Here is a 14,133-nt window from a genome sequence, read left to right as displayed (position 1 = left end):
ACAGCTCGCACCGCGACCGCCTGTCCGCGCGTCTCCCGCGAGGAGCCGGTGCGTTTCTTTCCCCGCCGCCTGGCGCCGCCTGTCGGTGGCACCGCGAAACTCTCCCGCACGCTGCACGGCACTGGCTTCGCCACCTTTTGATGCTTGTAGCTATAGTCTCCGGTGGTGCGGTCGCTTCTGTTATTTCGGCCGCTTTTCGACGCGGCAGCGCGCACGAAGCGCGCTCACAGCGTCTGCCGTATCTCGCGCCGGCAGGAGGCACAAAGAAAGCCGGCCCCGCAGCCCCCGCTGTCGTCGTCATCGCTGCTCCGTCCCAAACCGCAATAAGCGAGGGGCCGCTGCGGGAACGTAGGGAAGACGGGAAGGACGGCGCGGGGGAAGAAGGGAGCGCAGCGTAGCGTGCTGGTCGTTTTTTACTCTCGCCAACGACGGTTGGGACACACTCATTTGCGGCTACACGCTGCACGGCCGTCCAGTTCGCTTCGCGTCTCGTCTTTCGGGAAGCGGGACGCAGCCGGCCTTTGCGAAACAAGTTAACGAGGGCTCCCTGTGCTCAGGATTGAAACTCGGTTGCTTTTCATTGAGGGAAGTATGAATAATGTTTTCCTTCTTTCAGTACGACTTTTTTTAGTTTATTTGTGTGCAGTAGGGGAGCGAGAAATTTGCGATGAATTATCACTGCTGTGTGAAAAACTTCAGATTGCCTCTCAGTAAATAAATTTGTAGTGGATAATGCAACGTGCCCGCGGAAAAAAGTCTCGCAGTCAAAGACATTTAGGAACGTCCTTTAAATACTTCAGAATAACAGGCTGTGGGGCCAGTTGGTGCACAATAAAATGAACAGCGGCGGAACGACAACAACGCCATAAAATTACAACACGTGCGAAAAACTTGTGCGCATGTGTTGTCCTTTTCTGGTGTTCTTGTCATTGCGCTGCGGTTAATTTGTTGATAATTTGGGTATTTAATGCATAACTGTGACAAACTATGAAAGAAAAATATAACAAGCCGATAAATATTTGAATATTCTCTACACGGCTCGCAGTTAATATATACAGGAATATACGCACACATGAACACTTGCAGGCACACGTGTCCGCTCGTTCACTCTAAATGGCTCAACTTCCTGGCGTTAGGTGCAGGCATGTACTATACATGGGCGCTGCCGCTTAATAAAGTAATGGGGCAACAAAATTGCCTCCTAATAAGGAACACAGAACAAAAAAAATAATTAATGGATATACAGTGCGATGTTGATAGTAGCCTTATTATTCGTGAGTTACCTCGCGCTTGCTCTTTCCATCATTCTCAATTCAGAACGGCGTTACCAAAGGCGTATAGATATTCCTCCTATTCCACCCGTATTCGTGCAGGACCGCGAGAAACCATCATTCTACAGTGTTTCTGTTTATCCCTGCGTGAAGATTCGTGCTCAAGGAGCAAAGGTTTCACTTAACCTTGATGTTCATGCCCGATAAGTGTCCTTGCTTTAGACGGTTTCATGAGCTGGCTGTTGCATAGTACAAATGAAGTGTTCAAAATTATAATAATTAAAACGCGACTGAACCCAATCGTTTACTGAGAAGCACTTTGCGGCGGAGCTCTCTGCGCTCGGAAGACTCCACAACGATCTCTTATAGCGTCTGCTTTCTCCGGCAGCATTACTTTACCAAAGATCGTCTGATCTACCTGCGATGTACCGCTGGAAGAGCAAAAAAAGAAAAGAAATAAAGAAGGAATCCCGAGAGGCGTCCACCTGTTTCATTGCGTGGTGCGCCGGCGGGAAACGTGCAAAGCGAATGAAAAGAAGAGAAAATAAAAAAGGAAACAACCGCGTGAGAAAGAGAATGCCATCAAGAAATCGCGAAACAGGGAACACACCTTCGGAAGAGCGAAGCTGGCAAATAGAATGTCGTTTCTCCCGAGCCCCCCCCCCCCCCCCCCCCCCCCCGCCCCCAGCTCTCCAAGACAGTGCCGACAGCGATGCGAGCCGGTTCGCTTTGAGTTGGTGGCATCCGCTGGCGTCCTTTATCCCTTCCTTTCGTTTCCTTTTCATCCACTTCCCTGTTTCCCCCTTTCCCATTTCGGGTTATTTTAGCCGCCGCTCGTCATTTCACCCCCTCAGCTTCTCTTCCTTTCTCCGTCTCAGTTCCTATCTTCAGCGAGCGTCACCAGAGTCGCGCTGTGATTGAATCGAAAGTCGATAGAGTATAGAGATCTCAAACAAAAGAAGCTTTACCGATCTCAGCATGCGCTTGTGAAATTGGAAGAATAGAATGGAACAAAGCACGGACGGAAAAACAAAATAAAGGACTAAAAACAAACACACCGCAAAAGGGGAAATAAAAAGTATCCTTCGTGAAAAAAGAGAATGAAGAGTGATGATAGAGCACAAGGAAAAGGTCTCCCGTCTTATGAGCACACAATCATTGAGGTCTTCCTGAAGCAAACGGCTCTTGTTCACTCTTCTCAAAGGGAAGAATAGTTGAATCGAGCTGAAGTTTCTTCTTTGTCACTCCAGCCTATGCCGCGCCGAGCTCACCTCCTTTCGCATTCCATGCGAAACCTTTCTTCCCTACCCGGATTAGTTTCGATTTCATTAACTTTCATTCTTTGCATTTTCATGCTCATATATGCATTCACCTCTTTTGTGAAACCTCTGTAGGAAACCGCTTGCCGTTCTATTTTTTTATCTGCCCTTCCGTAACCGTGCTTCATTTCACGTGCCATGGAACCCGCCACTATGGGTCTTCCTCCCGACATGCTGCCGCATCGCAGGGACCAGCCTTTCGTTGTCAGGGCGCTAAATTTCCACGAAAATATGAAGCCTATATACCAGCCGCCCGCTGGCCGCCGCCGCAATCTTGGCGCCGGGCTACTCTTTGTTCGGAGCATGCAGTCGTTGCAGCGCCCCTTTTTTTTTCTTCTTTATACGCTCTTTGTTCCTTCCGCGGAGCACATCGCACCGACACACGTGTGCCCCAGCTCGGTTTCGTGATATGTGGGCTTTCCCTTTTGTATCACATTCCCGCTCACAGGCAAGCGTCACCTTGTAGCCGAAAAAAAAAAAAAGCGATGAGTTTGCGTCACGCTGTACAGACGACGGAGCGTTTATTTATCAGAAAAAAAGTTTGGCGTAGAGCGCATTGCGCGTGAAGCCTCGCTTGAAACTGCAACATTGAGATGGCAGGAAGGTAGAAGTTTTTGATTTCAATGTAAACAGAGGCTGGATCAATGGTTTCAGCTCGCAACTCTTTTGTTGGCGTCTCAGTGTGATGGAGAGGATGAAGTAAATTTTGTTTTCCTGCGTATCGCGCTGTCGCTCTTTTTTCCAGGAAAAGAATTGAGAAGTGATGGGGCACCGACCACGACGTTTCATTAAAATCGGGTGACTTGGCCTATTGCACGCCTTTACGACCCTCTCTCTTCTGAAACTAGGAGGCTGCACTCGTGGTCGACGGTTGACATATAGGTAATATCGTACATCGTACTGATGTGCCCTATACACAAACTCTGGTTGACCTTACTACATATGCGCTCGGCTGAATGCTTCAACTAAATGTTGCACTGCTTCTGCGCTTTCTGCTGCAGGCCATTGGAACTATTGCGCAAGTTCTTTTGTTGCAGCTGTAATCAGAAACGTAAGCAAATATTTATAATAATAAGTTTTCTGATGTATCTGCGTTTATGAAATGAGATGTGGCGTGTTAGTTACACAGTATGCTCAATGTTTCCCTTCGATCGAGGATATGATTTTACAAATCAAGAAACAAAATAATATGCATGATATAGTGAGTGCATTGATGAAACAATTAAAGAACATTCCTACGTCATCCAGCACGTTACTAGTACGCAATTGAAACAGTGTTGACTGGTGTGCACGAATAGTCGCTTGATAAGCATAGAAATGTGATTTCGCGGCTCGAAAATTAACTAAATTTTCAATGTGCAGTAATACAATTTACCCTTGGTGAATATTAAAAACAAATGTTGAACAAATGGTAGGAACACATAGGAACCAAAGCAGGTATGGCCCAAATGTGCACTTTGAGGAGCGCAGATCTCTAGCACCGCCATTACTGAATTTGCTCTCTTTGTGAGCGCCAGCGCAATCAAGTAACGTAATTAACTAAATTACGCATTTCGGCTGACGAAACGAGTTCTCGAAAGCAATTTCTTATGCTGCAGGTGCGAAAAGACTTCTTGATATGCACAGACGACCACGAAAATAACACTAGCACCTCGAAAGAGGCAATAAATTACACGACATGAAAGCGACAGCTCTGCTATCGCACTTTAAAAAGAATTTTTTTAGCAGACATATTCACTCTTCGTGTGGAATTTTTCACTATATCGTCCATATTCGGAGCTCGGTCATTGGTTCATAAAGTGACGTACTATCAGCGTCAAATGCAACGCGAACAAGAGAATTTCAACGTGAACTGCAAAACTGGAAGATGTTGCACAAGCAAAGCAGCATACAAGAACGGCTGCTATTCGCATCGCGGACGGAAAGACCGCTCTGTGGAAGTTTTAATATGACACGCCTGTTTTTCCTCCCCAGCCGCAATTATTTTTGTTTCTTTCTGCTACCGCTTGAGTTCATTTGTTCGCGTTTCATTTGACGCTGATGATACGTGATGAAGCGAAGCAGTTTGGGAGTTGTGGCCCAAATCTCAGCTTTAGCCGCTCCAACAGTTTCTGGCCCTTTGGGCCGCCATCACATTTACCCCTAATTGAGGCGCTGCAATTATGTAACTTAGAAGGCTTTTCGGAACCGGCTTCAAACAGAAATCACCCCCATTTGCTTGCATTTAAGCCTTAATCACAGCGAAGGTTGCTTATTTTAGTCGTATCCATGACAATGGAGCTACCTCATGTCACGTTGGAAGTACCGGATTTAGATTTCGACGCCAGGTGGGAGCCATATTTTTAGCTGGCGTTTGTCATGCTATTGTTTCCTTCTGCAGCAATATCTGTGCGGCGCACGTTTTCGTTCACTTTACGCGGTTTTTCTGCTTCCGTAATTGTTTGGTAAATCAGTTTTAAGTTCATATATAGATGAACTTTTCTGCCAACTATACTGTGTATGATTAATTTTTATGTTTGCGGCAAGACCAACTTAAGAAATTGTGAATATTGTGCAAAGCCAACGGGAGTATATACTGGAATCGATGATGGTGATCTTCCCCGGGCATTATTGGATGACTAGGTCACAGTTCTCAGAATGCCTTTCAGTATAACAAGAATTTTTTATATTGTATATCACATGTTAACTTGCAATCTGCACCATAAACTCGCTTTTCATAATCCAAGGCGCAGGTTGGCTGGACGAGGTGCTTTATTAGCCGCTACACCTTTACATTTGCCAGCTTTGAACAAAAATCGTCGCACAGTTTTAAGAAGATGTCGGCTTCATGTAGCTAGGAAAAGAAGTTATTTTGCAGCTGTGCAAAACACAGAAAGCAATATGTGCCATCGCTTTTTAGCCAACAACAACAACAACAGAAAAGAAAGAAGACAATCGATCAAAGACAACTACAACGAACGTGTAAAAATGAACGCGCATACAGAAGTTCAGTGTCGTTTTGGGTAAAAATACAGCGACACCTAATTTTATTATGCATTCGCAATTCGCTAGCATTCGTTGCTATTCAAACCTCTCTTTCGGAAGTGACTGCTGAATCTTGTGAGACTCAGGTTGGTCTTCCCGACTTCTTCTCGTGCACCACCAGCTACGATTAGCAGATGTAGGCTTCACTCAGAAGGACATAATCAGGTGACGTTAATTCCCTCCAGCGAATGGGCATTCTCTGGTGTGCGTCATGCTACTTCAGGATTGGTGACGCCACGTGCATGCAGCCAATGGGATTTCTCTGCTGTGATGACCTCACTGATGAGGTCACTGCCCGCGAGCCAATTACTATTTTCATGGACAAAGCGGGATTGTTGCGGCAACTTTTGTGCTCCGGTGAAACTCGCACGGTGTCGCATCACAGGCCTCAGTTGCTGACGGCGACATCGGCGGAATGTATGCTTGCGCTACGTCTTCGCAGCGACAATAGCAGTTCCCGTGGTGATGCTCTTTTTCTGTACTTCAGTTATGCTGCTGCTTGAGAAGCTAGAGGTTGAATTTCAGTGAATAATAGCGGCTAAATCGTCCAGTGAATTGCAGGGGCATAAGTTGCTGAACAACATCGTCTACATTGGCGATGGGGCGCCGGGGGGAGGGAGGTGGAAGGGGTGAGACACAGCAAATTGTAACCTTTTTTTTTTTTTTTTTTTTTTTTTTTTTTTTTTTTTTTTTTTTTTTTTTTTTTTTTTTTTTTCTTTCGTTTTCGTTGCGACAGTGTGCCTGCTGGCATAATGTAGCGGTTTTGTTCTTGCTGCAGGCATCAAATCGGCTACTTTGTTAGTACAAGCTTGCTGGAACCTCAAATGAAATTGCTTTTTTTTCAAGTGCATACAGTTTTTTCTCTCAGTGCATAGAGTGCATATAATGTTAAAACTTTGTTCTACAAACTCACATTTCGTCATTAAATTCTGCAGCTTTCTCAAGTTCTACACACGCTGGGTCTAGTTGAAGGCCCCATTTATTGGTGTTTTGTCTTCATTGGGGAAGGTTTTTCTTGAACTTCTTTCAAGGGCCGATTTTCCGTCAGTACAGCTGAACCAGAAGCAAAAACACAACTGAAATATTGCTAAACCAAAGCGTTTGTATGCACAACTAAATACTTACCTCAAAGCAATGTATGGAATGTTTTGTCCATTTGGGTGCCCAGCCGACGACGCTCTGAACAAATGCCGTCTGTTCGAGTCGAATGTTAGGACGTGTTAGAAGGAATTTCTTCTGTCGTCACGCAAGAAAGCGAGACGTTTTCTTTCCTCTTGTAATTCGCAGCGCAGCTGCTGTTATGGAATTGAAAGGTTAACGCAACTAACCTGTGTTTATGTGACAACCGAGAATGCCTGCCAAAAGCAAAACCCCGGAGCCGTTCGGCGTCGTCCAGAAAAATCTTGATTGGCTGTCATCAATGACCTGCCCAGAACGGAGAAATCTCGTCGGATGGAGAGAAGTGGTGTCACCAGCCTGGCACTGACGTCGCCAGCCCAGAGAATGCACATTGGCTTGACGAAAGTGAGGTCACCAGAACAGGTTCATCTGTGAAGCTTCCACCTGTCAACCGTGGCAGATGATTTACGGGAAGTGGTCAGGAAGAGCAACTTTTCTCTCAAATCCGCACCAGACAGCTTCGAATACTATCGCATTTCCGACGTACGATAGAATTAGGTGTCCCGATCTGCAAAAATAGGTCTGCAAAATATGGTCTGCAAAAAAGATTTCAGGCTCTAAGTTAGCAGCCGCATTATATTTTTTTACAATAAGAAGAGATTCTGTCCGTCTTCGTAGCGCTGCGTACGTTATAAATTCTGCTATTACAAGCGCAGCAGCAGATTAGTTTCTTCAACTACAGGTGTTTCTAATTGCGTCGGTACAGACTTCTTTTTCCACAAGCAGTTCACGCTTAGAGTCTACAATCAGAGTAAGGCAGTGCTTAGAGCGAATTCATGCCCAATTCTCAACAGGCACTCTGCAGTTTGCAAGTTCAGCCAACGCAGGCAGAGTTGAGCGCAAAGGTTTTTCTGTGGCGATGCGGCTTTGCTTCCATCTTAAATCAGCTAGCGGAGCTTTTCAAACAAGAATTAATGGGTTAAGCAGCCTTTGCTTAAATGAGGGTGTTTACGTAGCAGTGCTTTCATTTCTGAGCATGGCTTCCCAAGCGCATAGATATACGAGCCCCGCTATACACAAAGGGGTTACCCAACGCACGGCGACGTATTATAGCCGTGCTTATTTCGCTGAAAAATTGCGCCAATTTCCAGAGAGACAGTAGAAACACTCACATTAAGAAAAGCGGAGGCAGGAAAGGTGGAAGGATTCCGCTTACCTCGGAAGCTAAAGCTTCCAAAGGGAGTGGATGAAATACAACCTGCCCGCCACTGATCCCTGGTGTACCGTCATTATTTACAATTCGACGTGTCGTTTTACAGACATACACGCAAAAAAAATAAGGCATATAAGGTAACCGTATGCATGCATCCTGCTGCCACTTTTTTGTGCATTCTAGAATTAAACGAGATCGACAGCATCTTTATAAACCGCTCCTCAACATCCCCGGAGAAACAACCGCCGACGACGAGCTTTGTCGAAGACAGCCTACGGCGGGACAAAGCTTCGCAACCCACCAGGAAGGATTTCCAGGTAAATATACCAGATAACAGCGTTTCTAACGAGAAACGTGCGGAACGCAAACGTAGATTATGCGCTTGAAGCTCATAAATGGGCGCAAACAAAGCACTTAGGGAGCTGCAGGCTTCCCAAGCGGACGTGGAGACGAGTGGCTGGGCATCCTAAGTTTTCTACATGTATATGTATTCTCCACTCTCTGCATCCGGGTGGCGATAGAAGAGAAGCCATTGCGGGCTGTAATTGAAAGAAATGTAATACTCCGATCCTAAGCGAAATGCATTGGTCTCCGGAGAGACACATGCGCACACACCCAGCTCGTCGCCGAGCGAAGCGCAGTCGGGTTTATACGCTCCGACTCACTGCCACCGCGGGAGAAACTGAGAGGGGTGGCAGCAGCAGCGCCGTCGGGGTGAACGCAAAACAAAAAGGAAAATGGTGAGCGCAATACGGTGCGCGAAAGAACGCCGGCGTTGGCGGTGCAAGCTTACCCCATCTTTTGTCGCCTTGCACCTAAACAGGAGGGGAAGAGGGAAGAATAACGCTACCACAAAAAATAGGCAACGACGCTAGGGAAGGAGTGTGCGATAAAATACAGGCGAATTACGGGACGAGCGCGGGCCCGTGGGAAAGAAAGGCGAGAATAGAGAGAAGGCATCGTCGACGGTGGCTCAGGAGCAGCCGTGGATAGGGAACACCAACTCTTTTCCATGCCGTTGCAGCCGGGCGGCATATTTTCCTTCAGCGCGAGTTTTCCCCCGGGCGCCGTGAAAGCGCCGGGGCTAAAGGCATCGTGCCTCTCGTGCCTCGTGTGTGCGTCGTAGGCGTGCCTGCGTATATATAGGGGCAGATATCCAAGTGAGGCGCCATCCCTAACCGCAAAGCAGAGAGGGAGGGCAGAGAATGAGAAGATAAAGCCCGCTGTCTTTAGTCACGGCTCCTCTCTAAGGGGCCGACTTGCGGCTCCCGGAACAAATGGGGAGGATACTAAATTTTTTTGAGAGGATACCAGGGATCTTAATTGTGCCGTCCGTGAATAAAGGCGGATCAAAGTGTGTCTAAGCGCATGGAACCAGCAGGTAAGCTTCGGCGGATTTTCCGTTGAGGGCAGGCGCGCTTAAAGCAACCGCTCTGGAAGGGCTGATATAATAGGGACCACTCATTTCTCGCTCAAATTACACATTTGCATTATATCTGCATGGCACTTGGTGTCGTCCTACGAGCATCACTCGCACAAAACGTATGCTTCGCGCTCGTACCTTTCGCGGGGAGGGAATTCACGGCTGAATGCAAATAGCTTACTTCCTTTGATACTGCTGCCCCACGCTTGAAGAGCTGACTGAATACGCCAACTGAATGCGTGTGTGGAATAAACGGTGTTCAAGCGTTAAGGCTTATAAGGACGAAGTTATTTGTATTTAGGAGACATTAGAACGCTTGAAATAGCACTTAGTTACTTCAGATATTATGCTGGCCGAAAGAAGTTTCGTAGAAACATTTCGCATTGGAATATAAAAGTGGTCGACTCTTCCGCAGTGATGCCCGATGCGAATAATTTCCCAGAATTAGAAGTGTTGCAATGGCTGTACAGCTTATGGTGGGCCGCTGCGGTGGCTGAGTGGTTATGGCGCTCGACTGCTGACCCGAAAGACGCGGGTTCGACCCCGGCCGCGGCGATCGAATTTCGATGGAGGCGAAATTCTAGAGGCCCGTGTACTATGCGATGTCAGTGCACGTTAAAGAAGCCCAGGTGGTCGAAATTATCGGAGCTCTTCACTACGGTATCTTTCATAGCCTGAGTCGCTTTGGGACGTTAAACGCCGATAAATCAAACCAACTCACGGTGGATTAAAGCGAGGGATGAGCTTGCGGAAGAATACATGACCTCAGGTCACTCCAGGACACAGTTCGCGTGCTGAAAGCGTTCACACGACAGATGAAACCTGTAGACGACAGAGCGTACGGGCCTACTAGCTTTACACAGCAGGTCGGCCGCGCGGCGAACGGCAGCCGCGACCGGGGCCAGCACTCCAATTTGTGTCCCTTTCGAAAACGTTCCTTCCGCGAACATAACCACACCGTTCACTGGCTGAAGGTTCAAACCTTAACAATTTGCTTCCCCGTATTCTGATGCCCACTCGCCGAACTGAAGTTTGCGAAGCCACGAGGGCTGGCGAAAGTCGTCATCGCCTCAGTAATGAGATGCCAAGCAACGCTCGCGCCAACGTAGAAAAGAAAGAAGAAAACACTCAACCGTCTCGCTTCACACTCGCTCCCCCCTCTTTCCCTTTGCCGTCAATTTCGCCGGGTGGCCAGCTGAGTGTATTCAGTTCGTCGTCACGCTCTCTGCCCTGCTTTTGTTAAAGCGGCAACGCCAGAAGCAGTTCTCGTGTGGCGTGCGCCAGCGGCCGCATATGCGCATATGTGAGCCTGACGCGAGGTGGTGCCAAGAAGACGAGGCGACGGCTTTTCGCTGCAAGGGGGCTCCGTTTCATCCGTGACCATGCAAAAGACAAATGGTCCCGCATAAACAATAAGCGTCTGCACCTTCTTTACTTTTCTTATCATAGAAAGAGATGAGAATGATAAAACAAAAGCTTTCAGGGATGCCAGTGCAGAGAGTAACTTTCGGTGGAAGTTATAGTAGCGAAAACGGGCACAGAAAAGACTGCACAAAAACTCGATACTTTAAACCGTGAGGCTTAGTCCATAGCACATTCAGTTGAACGGCACCGTAAAAACCCGCCGAGGAAAGAATGCAAAGCTAAGGCCATGCGGGCTCCACTGATGTATATTTGGCGTATGCTTTCAGTGCCTTTTCTTTTTCGCTTGAGAGAACGGGCAGAGGAGAAAAAAGACTAAACCCAGTGTCATCAAGTGGCTCAGGGAAACAAGAAAGTATTATGTTCGCCGCCTTTTTCGCCAGGCTGAATATACGCTCGCTACTTCTCAAATATCCGCTCGATGTCGGCTGTTTGGCTCCACCTCGGGTTTCTGGCATAAATTTGCCCCAGGCATACGCTCGCTTCAAATTCAGTGAAACATTAGGGCAGTACTTCCGTGTTTTCTAGCCTTCAACACCAATATGCCAGCTGCTTACTTTACTGCCTCAGGGGCGTTAGTGTATGTGTGTGTGCGTATGTAGATAGGTGCAAATGCATATTCCCGAATGACGTTGGTGTGGGTATCAAAGCCAATACATGCATGTACGATGTATAGTTTATCTAACGTTTAGGGCCCAAGAAGATTGTCTTCCGGGTCACACTGCGTGGCTCCTCGTGCTCTAAAAAGCATTATGAATCTGTTGAACGGAATATATGCCCCGGTTCTCCCCTATCCGAATGTGATAACTTCCACGAATGCTGCTGGAGCCCTACTATACTGCTTATAAGCAACCCCCGTAACTCCCCGGGGATAAACACTCCGTAACCCAACGGGGATATTTTAGCTTATAGTTACGAAAAAAATGCGAAGTAAGATTGCATGAGCTGCTGCGCGATCATGTTGATTAAGAAGGCCTGTCTACTCGCTGCCAAGAACTCACGCCTTGCTGTATGTCTTTGCTGTAAAGTTCAGATCTAAGCACCACACGGTGGTAGCAGCGCGAACTAAAAGAAATTGTCCAGACCTGCGAAAACTGATCTCCCTATACAACTTGCGACTAGCTCTGCGCGACAAATACGAACGCTTACATATCATTTCATTGTTATCTGGCTTGGTTCAACTTGCACATCGTGTACTTGCCTATCCTTTCCGTCTTGAAAAGCCGTTTTGTGTGATTGCGTCACGCACATAGCAAAGCTTGCAATTGTTAATGCACAGCCTTTCTTTCCTCCTGAACAATTTTACGCCGAATAAGCGCAGCAATTCCTCTCGAACGAAAATTTAGTTATGCAAGATTTTTTGTTCGTGATCACTATTTGGTCACTGTAATCAGCAATGTTCTGCTTGGGTTATACAGTTCGCTTACTACCTCTCTGCTTTCCTTGGTCAATGCTTTACTGCAATGCTCTTGTTGCAAATTTTAGTAAATTATCCTGTTATTGTTAAAAAGATCATGGGGCTCTAGGGCTCAGGAACTCGTCCAGCTAACAATATAAACTTTTTTCTCCCGACCCCCGTTACTCTATGAAGGGAAGATAAATGTTGAATTGAATTAGCCACCGCTATAAGCCAGTAGGTCTTGAGCATGGCTACAGATCTGGTCATATGCAAGACATGAGCTGCTGAGGGGAGGAGAAGACAACACGGTCAGTCTTTGACAACCTAGGCAGCGCAAGTGTTGCATATGGTCATGTTCCAACTAGCCCAATCTCAAACATTTGTTTGCAAATCCGGTACACGAACTATATTTTCTCTTCTACCTTCGGCGAGCAGAACGGCGCTTCCCGGTTTTAAGCGATCATGAAAATCTTTACAACCTGCAGACCCTATTTTATTTTCGTCAGTTTGCTGAGCAATAGAATGCCGATAGAATGCTAGTAACTGCCATGAAATCCCCGTACATCGGAAGCGGTTTTGTTTATGCGGAATTAATCAAGTTTGCTAAGAAATATGAGGTTGTGTGGTTTTAGCAAACAAAGCACGTTGAACCTAAAACAATTAAAAAAACTTCACAGGAAATTTGCGCTCAATTTTGGTAATCGTGGAGGCATTATAACAAGAGTTAGGTGGAATGAAAACCTATTTCCTCTCAATTCCTGAGCACTTGCTCTGGTCCCCTAGGCATTTAAAACAGTGGTTCCCATTAAATATATATTTTTTACGGAAAGAAATGAAAGATGAAAATAAGTAATGATTTCTTTTATTCTGTCAAGCCTCGTGCACGCCCAAGTGGGCGTGTGATAATAAGTCTTTTCCTGACAGTTGCTAATCATATTTTAATTCGGCATCACTTGCTCTTTGTCAATGTTCAGTGCGGGAGCGAATCCAAGGCTGAAGGAAAAACAAGCAAAGGTTATTCACGTCGGATGTTACGCAACAAAAATAAAATTCGGCGGTCCTATTGCTCCTGTTGTAATTTCAGTAGATTGTTTACCGGTTCTCAAAACTCCAAAGCGTTCCTGGTTCCAAAACAGCTATAGCGTCCAGGCCCGCTTCTTTAATATTGCTAGATTCAAACTGTGGGCTCTGCGCTGAGTGCGTTCAAGGATTCAAGCAGGTTAAGCATTCTTTCAGCCAAGATTCGGAGCAGCGTATTAGCTCATGTCATCGAAAAAGCTCGTCAGTGCATTGTTTAAAAAATCTAATCACAAAAGTTGCTACGAATAACCCACCACGCGAAGAAAACGGTGAATATATGTGATCGTAAAGAACACTTTCAAGATTATTCAAACCAAGCATTTCTATGAATTAAATTTTCCTACACTTCCTCTACCGGCACCAATGTCGCCATTCCAAGGAAAAAAAGAGGCAGTAGCATTACAAAACACCAATAAAAAATAAATACCTATGGCGTGAATGTCGCGGGGTAGCTATGACGAGCAGAGGAATTGCAGCACGTGGTGCAAGAAAGACTTCATTAAAACTAATTGCTTGGCTCTGTTTCATGGGATGGCCACCGAAAAGACGAAGTCGCTACATCGAGGTCTAAAATCCCAGCTCATAGCCTCCGGTGGCTTCATCCTCCTGTGCTCTCCGATGAACTGCAAGAAAAGGGTGGCCTTGCTTTTACGAGCGGAGCCAAGGACGACCAGACCCCTCCTCCAAGCACCCAATCCTCTACATGCCCGCCCCTAAGATGCACACTCTCCGCAGAAGGATGAGGATGAGGATGAGGCACGCCAGTGAAGCTAACCGGCGAGGATCTTCAGGGCGTCGTTATTATGCTTTTAGTGCCGAGAGTCGCTTGATGGAGGAGCCGGCATCAAGGCCAACAAAGAAGA

This window comes from Amblyomma americanum, chromosome 4 (assembly GCF_052857255.1).
Source record: "Amblyomma americanum isolate KBUSLIRL-KWMA chromosome 4, ASM5285725v1, whole genome shotgun sequence".
NCBI classification, from domain to species: Eukaryota; Metazoa; Arthropoda; class Arachnida; order Ixodida; family Ixodidae; genus Amblyomma; species Amblyomma americanum.
Note: the sequence above shows the minus strand (reverse complement) of the source record.